Source organism: Podarcis erhardii (genome assembly GCF_964252035.2).
Source record: "Podarcis erhardii genome assembly, chromosome: 10".
NCBI classification, from domain to species: Eukaryota; Metazoa; Chordata; class Lepidosauria; order Squamata; family Lacertidae; genus Podarcis; species Podarcis erhardii.
The window spans coordinates 18,597,817-18,616,760 of NC_138500.1; positions in this window are offsets into that span (position 1 = coordinate 18,597,817).

The window sequence follows — 18,944 nt, forward strand, 5'->3', positions numbered from 1 at the left end:
TGGGAATTGAACCTGGGGCTTTTTATATGCAAGCAGATGCTCTGCCCAAAAGAAGCTTCTCTCATCACTGCATCTCCAGAATGAGAAGAAAAGACTTACTGGTAGATGCAAAAAACATTATCTTCCCAGTATGGTCTGCTTGTCAGCTTCTCACCCATTTGCCATGAGCTTTGTTGGGCCTGAAAAAACCCACTTTTCACAAGCCATCAATCCAGGCAAGCCTTTTTTCTGAGGTAAAATAAGTAGTGGGGAAAGAAAAGCCCCCAAAATACTACTACTACTACTACTACTACTAATAATAATAATAATAATAATATTAAAACACAGGGACAGGCCACAGGTTTACAATCTAACAGATTTGATACAAAAATGGAGGGAGAAAGAGAAGATGAAAATTAGCAAATTCATATAACCACATAACTGTCATGACCAAGTGGAAAGGCCTATAACGGGAACAGTTCTGGGAGGGGAAGAACCAAATGGCAGCTGATCCAGCAAGGCCAAGTAAGTGGGTCATGTTGTCTCGCCGGTTCCTGTAATAATAATAATAATAATAATAATAATAATAATTTATTATTATTATTTGTACCCCGCCCATCTGGCTGGGTTTCCCCAGCCACTCTGGGCGGCTTCCATAAAAACCAGAAATACACTAAGTCACCTGTTCCTGTAATGCTGCTAGGTAGAATGCAAACTAACTTATTATCCTCTCAGCAAATTTTTGAGATAGCTCATTATTAATTCTCATTTTACAGATGAGGAATGGAAGGGGAGAGAAAAAGAGAGAATTTCCCAAAGCAACTCTATGGCAGAAGTTACATTTTTAACTCAGCTCTCAACCACACATGATTTAAGGCAGCACTGCCACTATGGGTTCTTTTATTAGGAAGTGCAGGATATAAGAGATAGATAGATAGATAGATAGATAGATAGATAGATAGATAGATAGAGATAGATAGATAGATAGATAGATATAGATAGATTACTGTACTACATCCACTCTCTGCTAATGGCTTATTCAAAGGATACTATTATCCTACCATGCCTTTTGCCTCTGTGAAGGCTGCTTGAAATTTCCTACTGCTAGAGAAAGCCAAGCAATGGTATTTACTGGGCCAAATACTGAAAGTATTTAAAACTCAGGCTTCAAAGGCTTAAAATAAAATGTATTCCTTAGGGGAAAGTGCCGAAAACAGAATAAAATGGATCACAAACTTCTGCCATCCAAATGAAAAACAGACATATGCAAAAATGTTAGCCAACAGTTGAACAAATGGTGAGAAAGAGAAATGGATGCAACAATTATCTTTTGGCACCAGAAAATACAGAAAAACGAGAGGGAAGGAGAGAGAAGACACACATCTTCATTGTAGAGCTTCTCTTGTTTGTTGTTTGCCCGGACCTCTGACAGTTGTTTCTGTGGGACATACTTCTGTTTTGTTTGACCTTGGAACTATTTTACTTGTTTTTATGATTGTATGATTTTTTATGATTGTTGTAAATTGGGAAGGACTCTAGGTCCATGGAGGAGCATCTGCTTTGAATGCAGAAGGTCCCAGGTTCAACCCCCAGTATCTCTAGATAGGGCTGGATGAGACCACTGTCTGAAATATTGGAGAGCTGCTGCCACTCACTGTGTAGACAAGCTTGATGGACCAATGATCTAACTCAGTAAAATGCAGCTTCCCATGGCCTGAGACCTTATGGTGAAGTAAGGGTATGGAATTTTATAAAAATCGCAGTCTGTTGAATTATGTATTTTCCAAATCAAACATTTTAAAGCTAGGTCTAAGAAAGAAACTCCATAGTCTAGAAGAGAATGGAGTCGCATTAGGAGAATCCATATTGTAGTGTAGTAAGTGATTTGGTGGAGGTATTGAAGTCCCTGACAGCGATTAGATGGGCTGTCCTGATGTAACAGAGAAGAGAGGAGCAGAAGGGTATCTGGTGATCATTGGCTGAGCTTCTTAGAGGGGGAACATTGGCAGAAGCAAGGTCCAGGATTTAACACACTGTGCCCACTAGAAAATACACATAAGCTTGCAGCCGGTTTGACAAAAGGGAAGATTCATGAAGACAGATACTCTGAATTCATGCAGGATGAATAAATCAGCTGCATAGCATGCAGACTGAAACAGAAAGATTAAGTGTCTTGTCCTCCTTGATGCACAGTCTTCTTAGCACATATTTTAAGCACAATTAAGCATGATAATTTGTCAGGATAGAGTTGTTAATAATAACATGGTTTATCATGCTTCTACTTTTCTACCTTATTTGCCCTTGGAAAGCTTCCTGCTTTATCTCTTATTTCTTGCTAAGGCTCAAGGCTAACCTTGTCAAGAAAGAAGGCAAAGCAATGTGCTTCAGACAACAGCACAACAGACGTGTTGGTGGGGAACTGATGAAATCAGGACTTGGTAGAATGGTACTGTAAGACCTTTTTAAAAAACGGTTTGCCCTGGCGGGGGTGGAAAAGCATACCACTTGGGCTCCATTTCAGGCAGCAAATTGTTTGTGGCTGTCACTATTAAGGCCCTTGTACAGAACATAACCAGATGTAGCTTCCTGACCTGCCCATTACATCTAGGAGTGGCACAGTAGAATATGAACTCACTTAATAACTTTATGATAATTTGGGTCGGAAATGAGTTTGCTTGCCTTACCCTCTCTGATATTTGAATTCTACATTTACATCTAAACATGTTAATTTATAAGATGCAGATTTGTATCTATGGAACCATGTGCAAAATATTTGGTGTTGTTTCTCAGCAACACAGGCCACAACTGGCTTAAACAGTACACCTGTGAGTTCACATATTTCTGTCTATACATATACAGTAATAAAAATGTAATAACGTCCTCATGCTACAGTTTGTTTGGCCGCAGACAGGTGGTGCTGCAAACTACAGTATGAAGAGATTGCAGCAGCCCCCCAGGAGCTGCCCTTTTCTTCTTGCTCCTCTGCCTGCCACCCCTGCGGGCTCTGCCCCCTTGATCCAGATCCCCAGCACGTCTACTGCCCACTTATCCTTGGAGGAAGAATCAGATAAACTGTATTAATAATTTTATAAATACAAGGCATCCCTTGATTTCCAAAAATCACATGCCTTTCCACAAGAAACAAAGATGATTTCTCACTTTGCATAAGAGAGACATTTATATTAGCCAAACTTCTAAATATAATATTGCATGTCTACTTTGTGATTCAAACAATATTTTCTTTCTTGGCTTTCTTTCTTATTGATAGAGGAAAAGTATGCCAGTGCTTGATTGTGTGTTAGAATTATTCTGAAACAAGGGATGAAACAATTAATCCCTACCACAGAAACAATACATGCTCTATTTTTATATTTCAAAAGTGCTCTGTCTTATAATTTAACTAGACACGTCTTAATGGGGGTATGTGTGAGAATGTTTCTCTCATATTATCAGATTTGAGGTGCTTGCTGTAGGGGAAAAAATCCTAGGTTTTGTTTTTCAGACTGGAGTACTGCATCCAATCTTCTTTAGTACAGATTCTATTTTTGAAATGAAAGGGGGAAAGCAATCCTGCTTCCATAAGTGCCTGAGCTTTCACCACCCATAATTCATTCTTTTTCTGCCCAAATTTATGGCTGTAGTGGGACCTAGGAAATGTTCACTACTATCCCACCTGCCAAAAACAAAAAGCCAAAGGACCGAATCACAAGTGTGACTAGCAGGTCCCTGTGATCAAAGGCAGCTGCCCATAATTCAGAGAAGAAGACAAGGTCGCTAATAAACAGCAGTGAACTGTGCCTGCTTTTGTAAGTTCTGTGTAAAATCAGGGACACCAAACAGTCATAATAGATGGGTTTAATTCTCACACTGAACATACCAGAGCAGCTGCAGGCAAACTCAAAAGCAGGGGACCAGATTAGAGCCAGATCTGCCCCGTTCACAGTATGAAGTGAGGGACATGCAGCTAGCTGCACGTGCACCAGACCCTTAGAACAAAAAGAGTGCATAGATGAGAAAGCTCACTCCTCTCTATAGCTCTCATCACCCCCCAAATGTTTTATTCTCTCTTGAGCCAGTATCAGAGCTCAGCTGAGGAGAACAGGTTTTTTTTGGGGGGGGGGGGACAGGGCCTTCTCTACTGTTAGGCAGCCATCTCAGGTGGTGTATGAGGGACCGCATCATGCTCCAGGTGATTCCCTCATGGACTAGGGTCCCAGCATCAGAAGATACAAGCATTCACCAAAGAGGACAAATCCAAATTAAACAAGGTCAAGCAAAGAGAATCAGTCTCTGTCCAAACATCATCCAGAGACAATCTCATTCAGAAAACAGAACATAAAGCCATCAGTACCTGTACTGTTTCCAGCAACTGGGAGACTCGGAAGGTAGGCCTTATATCCTCTGGCCTCCAAACCCACACATGCTAGCAGTGAAGGAGTATCAAGGATTGCTTACTCACAAATAGACTACTTACTCATACATAGGCCAACGACTCCTACAGTGACATCACTTTTCAGCCTGGATCTGAAGCCTGCGCTATCAAGGATTGCAGGGATTGCTCCACTCCTTCCTCAGAAAGTCCCAGGGGAATATCAGCACTGGATTCAGTCTCCTCCCCCGCCCCCAATTTCTCAAAGTCATCAACTTGGGGGATTCATCTTCTGAGGGCTGCATGCCTGATACCAGGTCAGGCCTAGATTCCAGGGCAGAACAGGGTGGTAGCAGCAGTGAGGGGACATGTAGGCCACACCAACACCTCCTAAGCTAACTTGCTGCCCTCAGGTACAGCAGGGAATGCTGTTGAAGTAAAATACAACTGCCAGCTGGTCCCCGCCCACCTTTCTGTGTGGGTGGACTTCCTGTCTTGCATTTAAACAAATAGGTCTCTCTCTCTCTCTCTCTCTCTCTCACACACACACACACACACACACACACACACACACACCAAGATGAAACTAACCACGCTTTTAATTGGCAGAGGTTTTGACTCAGTGACAACAATACAATAAGAACAAAAATTAGAAACAATCTAGTCAAATAGTTAGCTGACTTAACCAGTTGGAATTAAATTATTATCCCTTTCACTGTATGCTCTGATAGACATAAGGCCATACTGAGCCTTGGGTAACTGGGTATAATCCCACCTAAAATCAATGGAAATACATCTGATTAGCCCCAGTGCTACATTTAAGCCTATCATATCCCATTTCTTGTGTTAAAATATAATTGAACTGGATAGCTGGAGATATAAAATACATGTCAGAGGTAACTGGCAAGCCAAATTCTGGATGGGCTCTGCACCTAAAAGTCCACCAGAAACCCAACAAAATAGAGCAATATATTGGAAAGAACAATATAGAGCAATTTCATTCTAATTTGGCATCAACAACCTTACTTAACCTTGCTCTTCCCATGACACTAGAGCGAAATAACATTTAAAAAATACAGATGAATGTGTACTTTTTATCCAAGGCTGAAGGCAGTTTGAAAGAGAGAAAGCAGTCAGAAGCTGATTGTTGTGTGGACCCTCATCTCACTCCACTTTTGTCTCCCGTAAACTGGTTTCATATTATTTCAAAGACCTGTACAAGCTGCTTGGCCAAACAATGCAAATGGGAGAAATTAAATCTGAGTAAATCTGGATGCTTCCCTCAACCTACTTTCAGCTGTCTTAAAATCTGAGGTCTCATCCACATTGTACCTTTAAAGCTTCCTACAAAATATATTGGGAACTATTGAGGCATCTAATCATAAGCCTGCATTTTTATCAAAGCTTCTATATATTTCAATCAAGGCTTGTATTTAAAAATGAGCTTAAAAAAAGGATTTTCAAATGTTTCATGCCAGGCAAAAGACCAGCTGCCTAAAAGAACCTTGGCAAGATGTTTTTCCTCCTAAGACAAGAAGGGCCCCATTGATTTATAGTAGAAAAACAATTCTCAAAGTCATAAAAAGGGAGAATTACATATGCTGCCCCAAGGCTGAGAAAACACCATTAGGAATGGGGAAGATAATACCAATGTGCCTCCCAGTAAAATGAGCCAGATCTTCTTTCTAAGGTTAAAAGGCCAGGAGCAATGGGGAGAAACATTTAGCTGGAAAGAGAACATTTTTGGGGGAAGTCTTTTTCTAAAGCTGTTTCTTAAACTAAGAGAGTTAAAAAAGGTTAAAATGTGTTAAATGTTGGAAAGGCAACTGGCTTGGCAGAAGAAGCAGCTTCTTCCTATTTTATTTTGAGGCTGGAGAGGAGGGGGAAAGGGGGAGGTGCAAACTGAAGAGGCTTCTTTTAAAAGCTGTGTTTTATTGAGTTCCTTCCTTTTCACTTTGAGAAGCTTTATTCTTTTAAGAGGCTACCTATGATAAATGTATGAAATATATTAGCTTAAATATATTGGCTTAAATGTAATTATGCAAAGGATTTAAGGAATGCTAGATTCTTATTTCATATGGTTGTAAGAGTTGTATTTATCCTGAAATTAAGTCAGCCACCAGCCTAGCCCCCCTGCCAGACAGAAGACGCCATCCGGGCAGTCTTGATATATAGTTGTCAGGCATTTTGTTTAGAAACATTAAATGAAGGAAATCTTTCAATGTTGATGTGAAACTCAAGATCCTTGACATCTGTTGAACATAAAATGTAAGATTAAACCATTTGTTTTAGAAGGCAATAGGGCAAGAAGGGCAAGAGGTGAGCTGGTAATTAAGATTCCATGTAAGATATATTATTACTTATTTGTCATTTATATATAGCTCTTTGTCTCCCATATAAGGGCAAGGAAATGGGTGTATCTTTTGTGGGTGTATCTTTTGTGATTGGTTCTAGCAAACAGCCAATAGGAATTTCAACCAGGCTGATTGGACAGAGGCAGCCACAGGAGGAGCAAAGGGGGCTGGATTAAGGGAATATAAGTGCTGGCCAGAATGGCAGGAGGCCAGGCCAGAGCTTGGTAACCACGTACCACTGAGCCTCTTATTTATTTGTCTGACAAATAAATTACTATTTTAATTTCTCTATTGCTGCGTTGAATATTTCATTCCAGCTAAGCGTTAACCACAAGCAGGGTGCTACATTTTATGGTGCCCTGTGACTCGGATAAGTGGTCTGCTGGAACGCAGCCCCTTCGCCCTACTGGGCAGGGTACAAGAGAGAGGACAACTGCTTACCCAAAGCGCGCACTGGTAATTTTTTCCAGGGGGAACGCAGAAGACTCGTCTGTCTGATACCCTGCTCACTGGCGGCGACGGACCGGGGGAAACAGGGAACCAACCAAGGGTAAGTGCACAAAGGGATTTTTGGCCCTCCAATTAATTGGGAGGAAGAGAAGTCTTGATCAAACTTCTGCGTCTCAGTAAGGGGAAACTGAGTACGCTAGGTGGTTGGGTACATCAGATGGTGATCTGGTGTAGGGAAAGGGAAGGATTGGGAGGTAGAGTGTGGTGAAGTATCCAGCGCATTGTATGTGTGAGAAAGTACAGAGCAATCTGTAGCTGACCCGAGTGTGGAGTGGGCAGTACTTCGGTTCCTAGTAAGGCGACTTCACTAGGCAAGGAAACCCACGAAGCGCGTCTGTGAGTGACTGAGTGGATACTTCACAGGGCCATACAATGGGAGTTGGGGGTTCAAAGGGGGAAAATACACCTCTTGAGTGTATGTTAAATAATTTTAAGAAAGCCTTCTCAGGGGCATATGGAGTCAAAATGATGCCAGAGCGCTTGAGAACGTTATGTGAACTAGAATGGCCAAAACAAATTACTGGATGGCCATCCCAGGGAACCTTTGATATAAATTTAGTAAGCAAACTTTGGACTGATATCGCCAAAGAAACTGGAGGGTGCCCAGAACAATTTCCATATATAGATTCCTGGCTGAGCACATTAAATAAAAATCCTCCATGGATAAGGGAATGCAAAGTCAAACGATGCAAATTATTGGCTGTAAAAGCCGAAGCTAGGAAAGGAATCTTGCCAAATAAACTCAAACCCATTTTTGAGGGGCCAGAGGAAGAGGTGCTTCCACCTCCACCCTATGCTCCACATCGAAGGGAGCTTAATCCAAACACTCCACCAGTTGTAACCCCAAGGCAAGAAACTGGAATGAATAATGGGAGTGGAGTCACAGAGCTTGATTCCTTGATAGATTATGATAAATATCTTCAGGAGGCATTGGAGTTCTATAATAAAGCCCAAGCAGAAGTGGTTATTCCACCTGTGACTCCTAATAGACCTCCATCTACAGTCTCCTTTAGTGGAACAACTGATTGCCCACCCCAAACCCCTGTACATCCAAGTCCCAGAGAAATGTTACAGAAGTTACAGGGAGACCTTGCTCGGTCAGCAAGCAATACAGCCAGGCGTATAAAGCTGCTAAAAGAACGCCTTGCGACAGATACCATCCCCTATGATTTGAGGCCCCTAGAGCAAAGTGAAGAGAAAGATCACGTAGTAGCCCCTCTTAGAAGAGTATTTGATGCACTTGAGGAGCCTGCACTGGTTAATGGGCAACCCGGACCACGGCCACCTCGAACTTCGACCCTGCAATATATTCCATTCACAACTACAGATCTGATGAATTGGAAAACACACACCCCATCTTTTGCAGAAAAACCTCAGGCTATGATGGACTTGGTGACTTCAATAGTAAATACTCATAGCCCTACTTGGACAGATTGTCGCCAGCTCCTAAATACTCTGTTCACCACTGAGGAAAGGAGAGACATAATTGAAAAGGCACAGATATATTTGCGTGAGCAGGCCAGAGCGGGAAATATTTATAATATTGACCGTCATCTCCAAGATAACTTTCCCTTGGAAGATCCTAATTGGGATCCAAACAATGCAATTCACCTGGCCAGACTCACCACCTACCGCCAGACACTTGTGCAAGGTATCCGCAGGGCATGCCAGAAGCCCACTAATATGTCTAAAGTTTCAGAAGTAGAACAAAAACCAAATGAGAGTCCGGGAGACTTTTTAGAGAGGCTGCAAGAAGCCTATCGTATATGGACTCCTTTTGACCCTGAAGCCCCTGAAAACAGTAGAATGATTACTGCTACATTTGTGGCCCAGTGCGCTTCTGACATTCGTAAGAAAATTCAGAAATCAGAAGGATGGGAAGGGATGCTGATGAGCCAAATTATGGCCATTGCACGCCGAGTTTATCGGAATAGGGATGAGGCTGAGAAACAAGAGAAGAAGAAGTGGCAGAAGGAAAAGATGGTAATGCTAGCCACAGCAGTGAAGCAAGACCACCGCCCCTTAAATGGAGGGCGAGGGCGAGGAAGGAATCCACCACTGGGAAGGAATCAATGTGCAAATTGCAAGAAGGAGGGTCATTGGAAGCGGGAGTGTCCTGAACCCCTGAGGTTGGAAGAAGTACGCCCAGGCCCAGGCCCAGGCTCCGGCTCCGGCCCAAGAAACCAGGGACGGGGACGGGGAATGATCCGAGATGGAAGATATCAGAGACCAGGACAGGGACGGAGTAGAGACAATTTCATTGGACTGGCAGAAGAGGATTTTACCCAAGACTAGGAACGACCGGACTCCATAAAGTTAGGCTTCCAGGAGCCCACGGTCACGATTCAATTAGGGAGCCATTTAATAGATTTTATGATTGATACTGGGGCTGAATACTCGGTACTCCCAGAACTATTGCAGAAAAAGGCATCTAAAAGTGTAGTCATTAAAAGTGCCACTGGACAGTCAGCCAAGAGGTCTTTCCTCCAACCTTTGGAATGCCAGATTGGGGGACATCGTTTAACCCATCAGTTTTTGTATATACCTGAGTGTCCAATACCTCTCTTAGGTAGAGATATGCTGTCCAAATTGCAGGCCCAAATCACTTTCACTCCTCGAGGTCCAGAAATGAAACTGCCATCAAAAGCAGCAGGAATAATTACCCTCTCAGTACCTAAGGAACAATCATGGCGCCTAATGTCAGCCTTGCAAGTCCAACCCACATTGGATACAGAATTAAACAAGCTCCTCCGAACTCTACAGGTGCCACCAGGAGTATGGGCTGAAAATAGCCCACCAGGAATGGCTAAGAATATAGCTCCAATTGTAGTAACCCTAAAACCTATGGCTACCCCTGTATCTGTAAAGCAATATCCCTTACCCCGGCGAGCAGCGGAGGGCATCCAGAAACATTTGGACCGCCTATTAAAATATGGTCTGCTTAAGCCTTGCCAATCAGAATGGAACACACCCCTTTTGCCTGTTCGAAAACCTGGGACAGATGAATATAGGCCAGTGCAGGACTTGAGGCTCGTAAACCAGGCTATCGAGACCTTGCACCCAAATGTACCAAACCCATATACCTTGCTGAGTTTGATCCCACCAGAAGCAACATTTTTTACTGTATTGGACTTGAAAGATGCATTCTTCTGTTGCCGGCTGGCACCACAGAGCCAACCTATATTTGCCTTCCAGTGGGAAGACCCTTTGACAGGAACAAAAGGCCAGCTAACCTGGACAAGATTGCCCCAAGGATTCAAAAATTCCCCAACTTTATTTGGCACTGCCTTGGCGAGGGATCTAACAAGTTACCCCTCAATACCGGGAGAAAAGGTGGTTCTGCAATATGTGGATGATCTTATACTAGCTGCAAAGGATTTTGATACCTGTAAAGAAGGGACAGAGGAACTGCTCCACTTGCTCTGGGAAGCTGGCTACCGAGTTTCCCAGAAAAAGGCACAGTTATGTTTAGAAAAGGTCAAATATTTGGGCTTTGACATCTCACACCAACAACGAGCATTGAGACCAGAGAGGAAAGAAGCTATTTGCCTTATCAAGGAACCTACCACAAGAAAACAACTTAGGGGATTCCTGGGAACAGCGGGGTTTTGTAGACTATGGATACCTGATTTCAGTAGTCTGGCCAAGCCCTTACATGAAAGCACTCGAGGTGCAGAAAAGGACCCATTCGTATGGGGACCTGAGCAGAAACAAGCCTTTTTAGTTATCAAACAGCGACTTATGGAGGCACCAGCCCTTGGATTGCCTAATTCGGAAAAACCCTTTCAGCTGTATGTACATGAACAGAATGGGATTGCAGCGGCAGTCCTGACCCAGAGATTAGGAAGTTGGAACCGTCCAGTAGCTTATTTGTCTAAACAATTGGACTCAGTAGCAAAAGGATGGCCTCCATGCCTAAGGGCAGTAGCGGCCACTGCGAGCCTTGTCAAAGAAGCTGATAAATTTACCTTTGGCCAGACGATGTATGTGAATGTACCTCATGCTGTTCTGACACTCATGGAATATAAGGGTAGTTATTGGCTAACGAACCCAAGGATGGCTAGATACCAAGGCCTATTGTGTGAAAATCCCAGGATTCATCTACGAGTAGTGAATATGCTCAATCCAGCGACTTTGCTGCCCCTACCAGAGGTAGATGATGAGGAATCACATGATTGTCTCCAAATAATGGATGAAGTTTATTCCAGTAGACCTGATCTGAAAGATGAGCCATTAAAAAATCCAGATGTTGTATATTATACTGATGGTAGCAGTTACCTGCATGAAGGTGCCAGACGGGCAGGATATGCTGTGGTCACCAATGAGGAAGTTGTGGAAGCTGAAGCTTTGCCTGCTGGCACCTCAGCACAAAAGGCTGAACTTATAGGTTTAACTAGAGCTCTGCAATTGGCAGCCGGATGTAAGGCAAACATCTATACTGATTCAAAATATGCCTTCTTAACCCTGCATGCACATGGAGCTCTATGGAAAGAAAGAGGTCTAATCGGAGCCCACGGGAAGGCCTTGAAATATGGACCTGAAGTAGAAATCCTGTTAGAAGCAGTATGGGCTCCAGAACAGATTGCTGTAATGCACTGCAAAGGTCATGGACGAGGAAGGGATCCAATAACCAGAGGAAATCATGCTGCTGACAAAGCAGCCCGAGAGGCAGCCCAAAAGCCTGTGGGAGGATTTATAGCAGCCCTCATACCAGAGGTAGTTCCAGAAGAAGTTAAACCTCACTATACCCCAGAAGAGAGGAAGTGGGCTGAACAGGAAGGAGCGGTTGTGAAGGACGGTTGGATGATCCTGCCGGACAATAGGATTTATGTACCTCATCATCTAGCAGGCACAATTGTAAGAAATTATCATGAATCTACTCACCTTGGCGGTACTGCAACTAGAGAGAGTCTCAGTCGGAAGTTGTATATTATTAATCTATCACAATTAGCAACTTGCATTTCACAGAAATGTGTTCTTTGTGCTAAAAACAATCCCAGGCAGGGACCGGTACAACCTCCTGGAATTCAGCATGTGGGATACGTCCCCATGGAAAGCCTAATTGTGGACTTCACAGAGCTGGTCCCTTCTAAGGGATTCAAGTATCTCCTTGTGTTTGTAGATACTCTTACCGGATGGGTTGAAGCTTTTCCCACCCGAACTGAAAAGGCACGAGAGGTAACTAAAAGACTCCTCACTGAATTGATCCCAAGGTTTGGATTACCTAGATGCATTGGAAGTGATAATGGGCCAGCGTTCATTGATCAAGTAGTACAAGATGTATGTCGAGTCCTACAAGTAAAATGGAGACTGCATACAGCATATAGGCCTCAGAGTTCAGGGAAAACTGAAAGAATGAATCGGACTCTGAAAACCCAATTGGCAAAATTAACCCAGGAAACGGGATTGGGATGGGTAGATGTGTTACCCATAACACTGTTTCGTGTTCGGTGTGCACCCACAAAAAGACTTAAGTTGTCACCTTTTGAGCTCCTGTATGGGAGACCGCCCTCCTTTGTTCAGGATATTCCAGCTGACCTTAAACAAATAGGAGACCATGTGACACAGGAACAAGTGCAATCTCTCTCCCGTGTTTTTGTTTCTCTTAACAGGTGGGCCCTCGAGCGCACGCCGTGCAGCATTGCCGAGCCGATTCATCAGTTCCAGGCTGGCGATAGCGTATGGGTGAAAGAGTGGAAACGTGATCCACTTGCACCTAAGTGGCGTGGACCTTACACCGTCTTGCTCTCTACTCCAACAGCGGTGAAGGTAGCTGAGGTGACCCCCTGGATTCATCACTCTCGTTTGAAGAAGTCTGAAGGCAGTTGGACGTGCAAAGGTGACCCCTCTAATCCTTTAAAACTAACTCTCTCCAAAAACCCCTGTATCTAGCCCTACCGGGAACGGGCTAGGTCACGGGCAACATTTGACGACCGGCCTGCTGCAGCCACAACCTGGAAGCTGGCTGACCTGCGCACGCCTGAAGCTTGAGGAGCGTCTGAACCAGCGACTGTGAACGGAAAGATTCTCTAATACAATTGATTGACTGCCCCCCCCTTGTGGAACAATTATCAGAGATATTACTCATTGGGGATCCTCGGGATATATGTTTTGGTCTTGGTGGTTCCCCATTTCTGTCACTGGGGGAATTATATTGGGGCTAATAATTATTTGCTATCACTATAAGGTAATCTTTTGTGGAAGGAATGCATATACTAGACATCAACATGATTTTATTATTAATCCTGATCCCTTGGGAAGGGGAAGGGTCCTTGAATCTGACCAAATTGGCTAAATATGGATTCAGCCATGACCACAATATGTGGGTAGGTTTAGCTGAAATGGTAGCTAATGTTGCAAATAGGACCAATTGCCTTGTTTGCTCTCTTGGGCCAGATGATTCAGAGGGAGGTATGCCGTTATTACCGATACCATTAGATGCTATTGGTATGGTAAGCGAAATGCCACACCAAACTGAAATACAGAATTTCCCCGGATGGAACTCAACTAAACCATTACGAGTTATACCTGTACAAGGGGAATTCTGTGTACATAAATCATCAGATGCAGCTGATTCTCCCATGATAGGCTCTTCTCATTGTCACTATACTTGGGATTATAAGAAGAATAGTCATACCTGGGCACACGGTACTACCTATCGAACTCGGAATGCCTTGCCCTGTGCACCTCCTTTTATTCATGCATGGAAAGTGGTGTGGAACATAACTGTGACAGAAGAAGGCAATCTAACATACTGCACTGTGAACTCTCTACCCCTTTTGGTATTTCGCCTTCTGTATTCCCCGTACCAAAAACCTCAGACCCGATGGTTGTGGTGGATATGTGGAGAATGGGCATACAAGAAACTCCCTTCCAAATGGAGTGGGACTTGTTTCTTGGGTTGGGTATTACCACCAATGTGGATTATGCCCACTAGTTCGGCCAGGCGAACACGAAGGAATGCTGATATTTCTCATATAGCAGGAGGAAGTACCCAAAGTTGGAGCGGTACTGATGATTGGCCGCCAGAGCGCATTATAGCCTATTATGATCCTGCCTCCTGGAATCCTGGTGAGCTCATACAAGGGGCACGGGATCCTATTTATAATCTAAACAGAATAATTCGATTGCAAGCAGTAGTGGAACTTGTAACCAATGCAACGGCCCAGAGTTTGAGACTTATTGCACAACAGTTGGATGAAAGTAGAGCCGCCATTTTGCAGCTGAAAATGGGAATGGATTATGTACTTGCCAGGCAGGGAGGCCTATGTGGAGTCTTGAACTTGACAGGGAATGCCTGTTGCTTTAACATTTCTGATAATGGTGAGGCAATCCGTGTGTTGGCCACAAAGATGGAGAATATAGCACATGTCCCAGTACAAACATGGGAAGGATGGGATATGGGATGGCTCACCAATTGGTTACCTAATGTCACAGGACTCAAAGGGATACTATTGTCTTGCTTGTTTTTCTTGACAGTAGTAGTATTGGTTTTATGTATGATGCCATGTATCATTTCATGTTTTAGAAGTACAATTAGCAAGATGGTTTCAAATGAAACTCTACCTCATATCATGGCCCTATACAGAGCTTTACCTCAGGAATATGATGAAGGTCAAGCTATCAAGGACACTTGGGATGAAGGTCCTTGAGCTTGAAAGGGGGGAATGAGGCATCTAATCATAAGCCTGCATTTTTATCAAAGCTTCTATATATTTCAATCAAGGCTTGTATTTAAAAATGAGCTTAAAAAAAGGATTTTCAAATGTTTCATGCCAGGCAAAAGACCAGCTGCCTAAAAGAACCTTGGCAAGATGTTTTTCCTCCTAAGACAAGAAGGGCCCCATTGATTTATAGTAGAAAAACAATTCTCAAAGTCATAAAAAGGGAGAATTACATATGCTGCCCCAAGGCTGAGAAAACACCATTAGGAATGGGGAAGATAATACCAATGTGCCTCCCAGTAAAATGAGCCAGATCTTCTTTCTAAGGTTAAAAGGCCAGGAGCAATGGGGAGAAACATTTAGCTGGAAAGAGAACATTTTTGGGGGAAGTCTTTTTCTAAAGCTGTTTCTTAAACTAAGAGAGTTAAAAAAGGTTAAAATGTGTTAAATGTTGGAAAGGCAACTGGCTTGGCAGAAGAAGCAGCTTCTTCCTATTTTATTTTGAGGCTGGAGAGGAGGGGGAAAGGGGGAGGTGCAAACTGAAGAGGCTTCTTTTAAAAGCTGTGTTTTATTGAGTTCCTTCCTTTTCACTTTGAGAAGCTTTATTCTTTTAAGAGGCTACCTATGATAAATGTATGAAATATATTAGCTTAAATATATTGGCTTAAATGTAATTATGCAAAGGATTTAAGGAATGCTAGATTCTTATTTCATATGGTTGTAAGAGTTGTATTTATCCTGAAATTAAGTCAGCCACCAGCCTAGCCCCCCTGCCAGACAGAAGACGCCATCCGGGCAGTCTTGATATATAGTTGTCAGGCATTTTGTTTAGAAACATTAAATGAAGGAAATCTTTCAATGTTGATGTGAAACTCAAGATCCTTGACATCTGTTGAACATAAAATGTAAGATTAAACCATTTGTTTTAGAAGGCAATAGGGCAAGAAGGGCAAGAGGTGAGCTGGTAATTAAGATTCCATGTAAGATATATTATTACTTATTTGTCATTTATATATAGCTCTTTGTCTCCCATATAAGGGCAAGGAAATGGGTGTATCTTTTGTGGGTGTATCTTTTGTGATTGGTTCTAGCAAACAGCCAATAGGAATTTCAACCAGGCTGATTGGACAGAGGCAGCCACAGGAGGAGCAAAGGGGGCTGGATTAAGGGAATATAAGTGCTGGCCAGAATGGCAGGAGGCCAGGCCAGAGCTTGGTAACCACGTACCACTGAGCCTCTTATTTATTTGTCTGACAAATAAATTACTATTTTAATTTCTCTATTGCTGCGTTGAATATTTCATTCCAGCTAAGCGTTAACCACAAGCAGGGTGCTACACTATAGTTTTCCCTCCACAGAGCTACAATTCCAAGCAGCCTTAACAAACTACCATCCCCAGTATTCTTTGAGGGAAGCCATGTGCTTTAAATGAATGGTGTGGATATGTTCTAATAGAAAGAAAAAAACCAAACCTGCTTTTGTGTATAGGGGGCATGTGACCAAGGCAAAAAAAACCTCAGGCACCTCCTCATAGTTTGCTCTTACTCTGCGCTCAAATGAACTTTGGATGAATTGGCCCCTTCTCCAAACTATATACAGTGGTACCTCGGGTTACATACGCTTCAGGTTACATACGCTTCAAGATACAGACTCCGCTAACCCAGAAATAGTACCTCGGGTTAAGAACTTTGCTTCAGGATGAGAACAGAAATCGTGCTCTGGCGGCACGGCAGCAGCAGGAGGCCCCATTAGCTAAAGTGGTGCTCCAAGTTAAGAACAGTTTCCGGAACGAATTAAGTACTTAACCCGAGGTCCCACTGTACAGGTAGCTACTCCATCAAGTTAGAATTTGGAGATTATTTTCATAGAGATGATGAAAAAAGCAGCAAGAGTAACTGAATTATGTGCTTCAATGCTGAGTTAATTTATCTGGCTACAAAGTTTAATTACTTTAAACCTGTGCATTCATAAATGAAAGCTTAATTGATTAATTAGTAAGGGCAAATTTGGTGACTGTTGTCATTCCAGTGTGTTGCTATAACAGGAAATGCAAAGAGGAAAATCCTGGCATTTTTTACATTGAGCAGTAGCTTTTATTAAGCTGTCAACTCAATTGTATGCTGTCCACATTTGAATAAACTTCTGCACACCCAGCTCTACTTAGGACTGGGTTGTTTACACTTACCTTTGCTCTGCATTTCTAGGCGCAGGTCCATGCTTTAAAACTCCTTGCCTGAGCACTTTTTATTTTTTATTTTTTGCCCTGGCACTTCCCCCACACAAACCCACTCTTTACTGCTGAATCAGAGCAAACGAAAATCCACAGAAAACCCGAATTGCCATTTGTTTCGACTCAGCATTCAAGAGCAAGTTTTGCAGGGCAAAAAAGTGCTTGGACACAGACCAGGACGTAGACTTATGCCTATCAAGCATAGGGCAAAAGGTAAGTGTGGATAAGCCCTGTTTTAAATTTCCTTCAATATCTCAAAAAAATACTGATATTGAAAATGTTACACTAAAGCACCTTTATTTAGATTTAATTGATTAACAAGTTACAAGCCAGGGGGCTAAGCAAATTATTTGGCCGACACTCAAACTTCAACAAGGGAGCAACCCTATTAATATCATCAGTAATAAAGTTTATTTGTATTCTACTTTTTTGGTCGGAAGGCTCCCCAAGTAGTGAAAAGATACAAAATGCAATACAATAAATCGACTTGATTTATTCATTCTAAAATCCTTTTCTGCAGTTTTGTATATTCCATGTGCACTCATCTTGCAGCCTCATCCTATGCACACCTAGGGTTGACATATTTCAAAAAGTAAAAACCCGAAAGTTGTTGAGCTATTTTTAGGAAAACTCCAAAGCGATTTTTCGATTGACTACATTTACTCAAAGTAAATCACATGTGTTCAATTGATTTAATACCCAATACATAAAGTTTTTACAATGGTGGCACCCTGCTTATAGAATGCTTTCCCAGGGACACTTAGATGGCACTGACCTTGTCTCTTCAAATGCATTTCTGCTGTTTCTAGTCATAGAAGATTGCAAGCATACTCTGCAATACTATGTTCATTCAGAAGCAAGTCCTACTGCAGCTAAATGGGATTTAGGGTGCAATCCTAACCATGTCTACTCAAAAGTCTCACTGAATTCAATGGGACTTACTCACAGAGAAGAGGAGCTTGGATTGCAGCCTAAAATCTATATTCTATGCATATTTACTTGAGAGGAAGCCCACTAAGTTAAATGGGCCTTACTCCAAAGTAAGTGAGCATACAGTTACAGCCTTAGGTTGCATTAAGTGCCATTTAACTTTGCAAGCTTAGAATTCCACAGTATGTCACATAAATGCAGAAGTCACATGAAAAGCTAAAAGATCAATCTCTTCCTTTAAAAATATACTATTTGTACGCTTGTTATATAAATTCTGTTTTTTATTCCACCTTCAACTTTGAAGCCAACAGGCAAAGTAAATAAGGACATTTGTGCTCACATCTCTCCATGTCTTTCCTCCTCCATCTGTGAGACACTGTGCAAGCTGATATGTTCACAGCTGGGTGGAAATGAGGTTCATGGAGTGCAGGGTGATTTATTATTGAAACATGCAGAAATTAGCACATGAAACAATGCCTGATGTCTAGTAGAGAACTGTATGTGCACACCATTAGTCTCTTTCTCTCTCTTTCTCTGATTATACTCTTTTAGCAGTCCCATCACCCATATATCTGGAGGTTTTCAAAAACAATGTTGCCTGCCTATAAGAGTTACCAGCGTTTTTTCTGTCCTATCTTCTGTGTTTTCAAAAGCAGCCTGACACTTAAAATTAAACAAGTGAAACTCATTGCAATCATATTATTTATTTCCATGCCAGAAAAAGTTTCACCTGCTAAATTTCTGCATCAACCTGCTCAGCAAAAGGCAATTCAATGCCTGCTGGGGAAAAAACTTCTAAAAAAGTTTCACAAAAATCACCTATAAAATGGGAGAGAACCTGGCAAGCCTCAGCCACTCAAAGTTGACAATATTGGGCTAAATAGACAAATAGTCCAGCTGTAACTGGC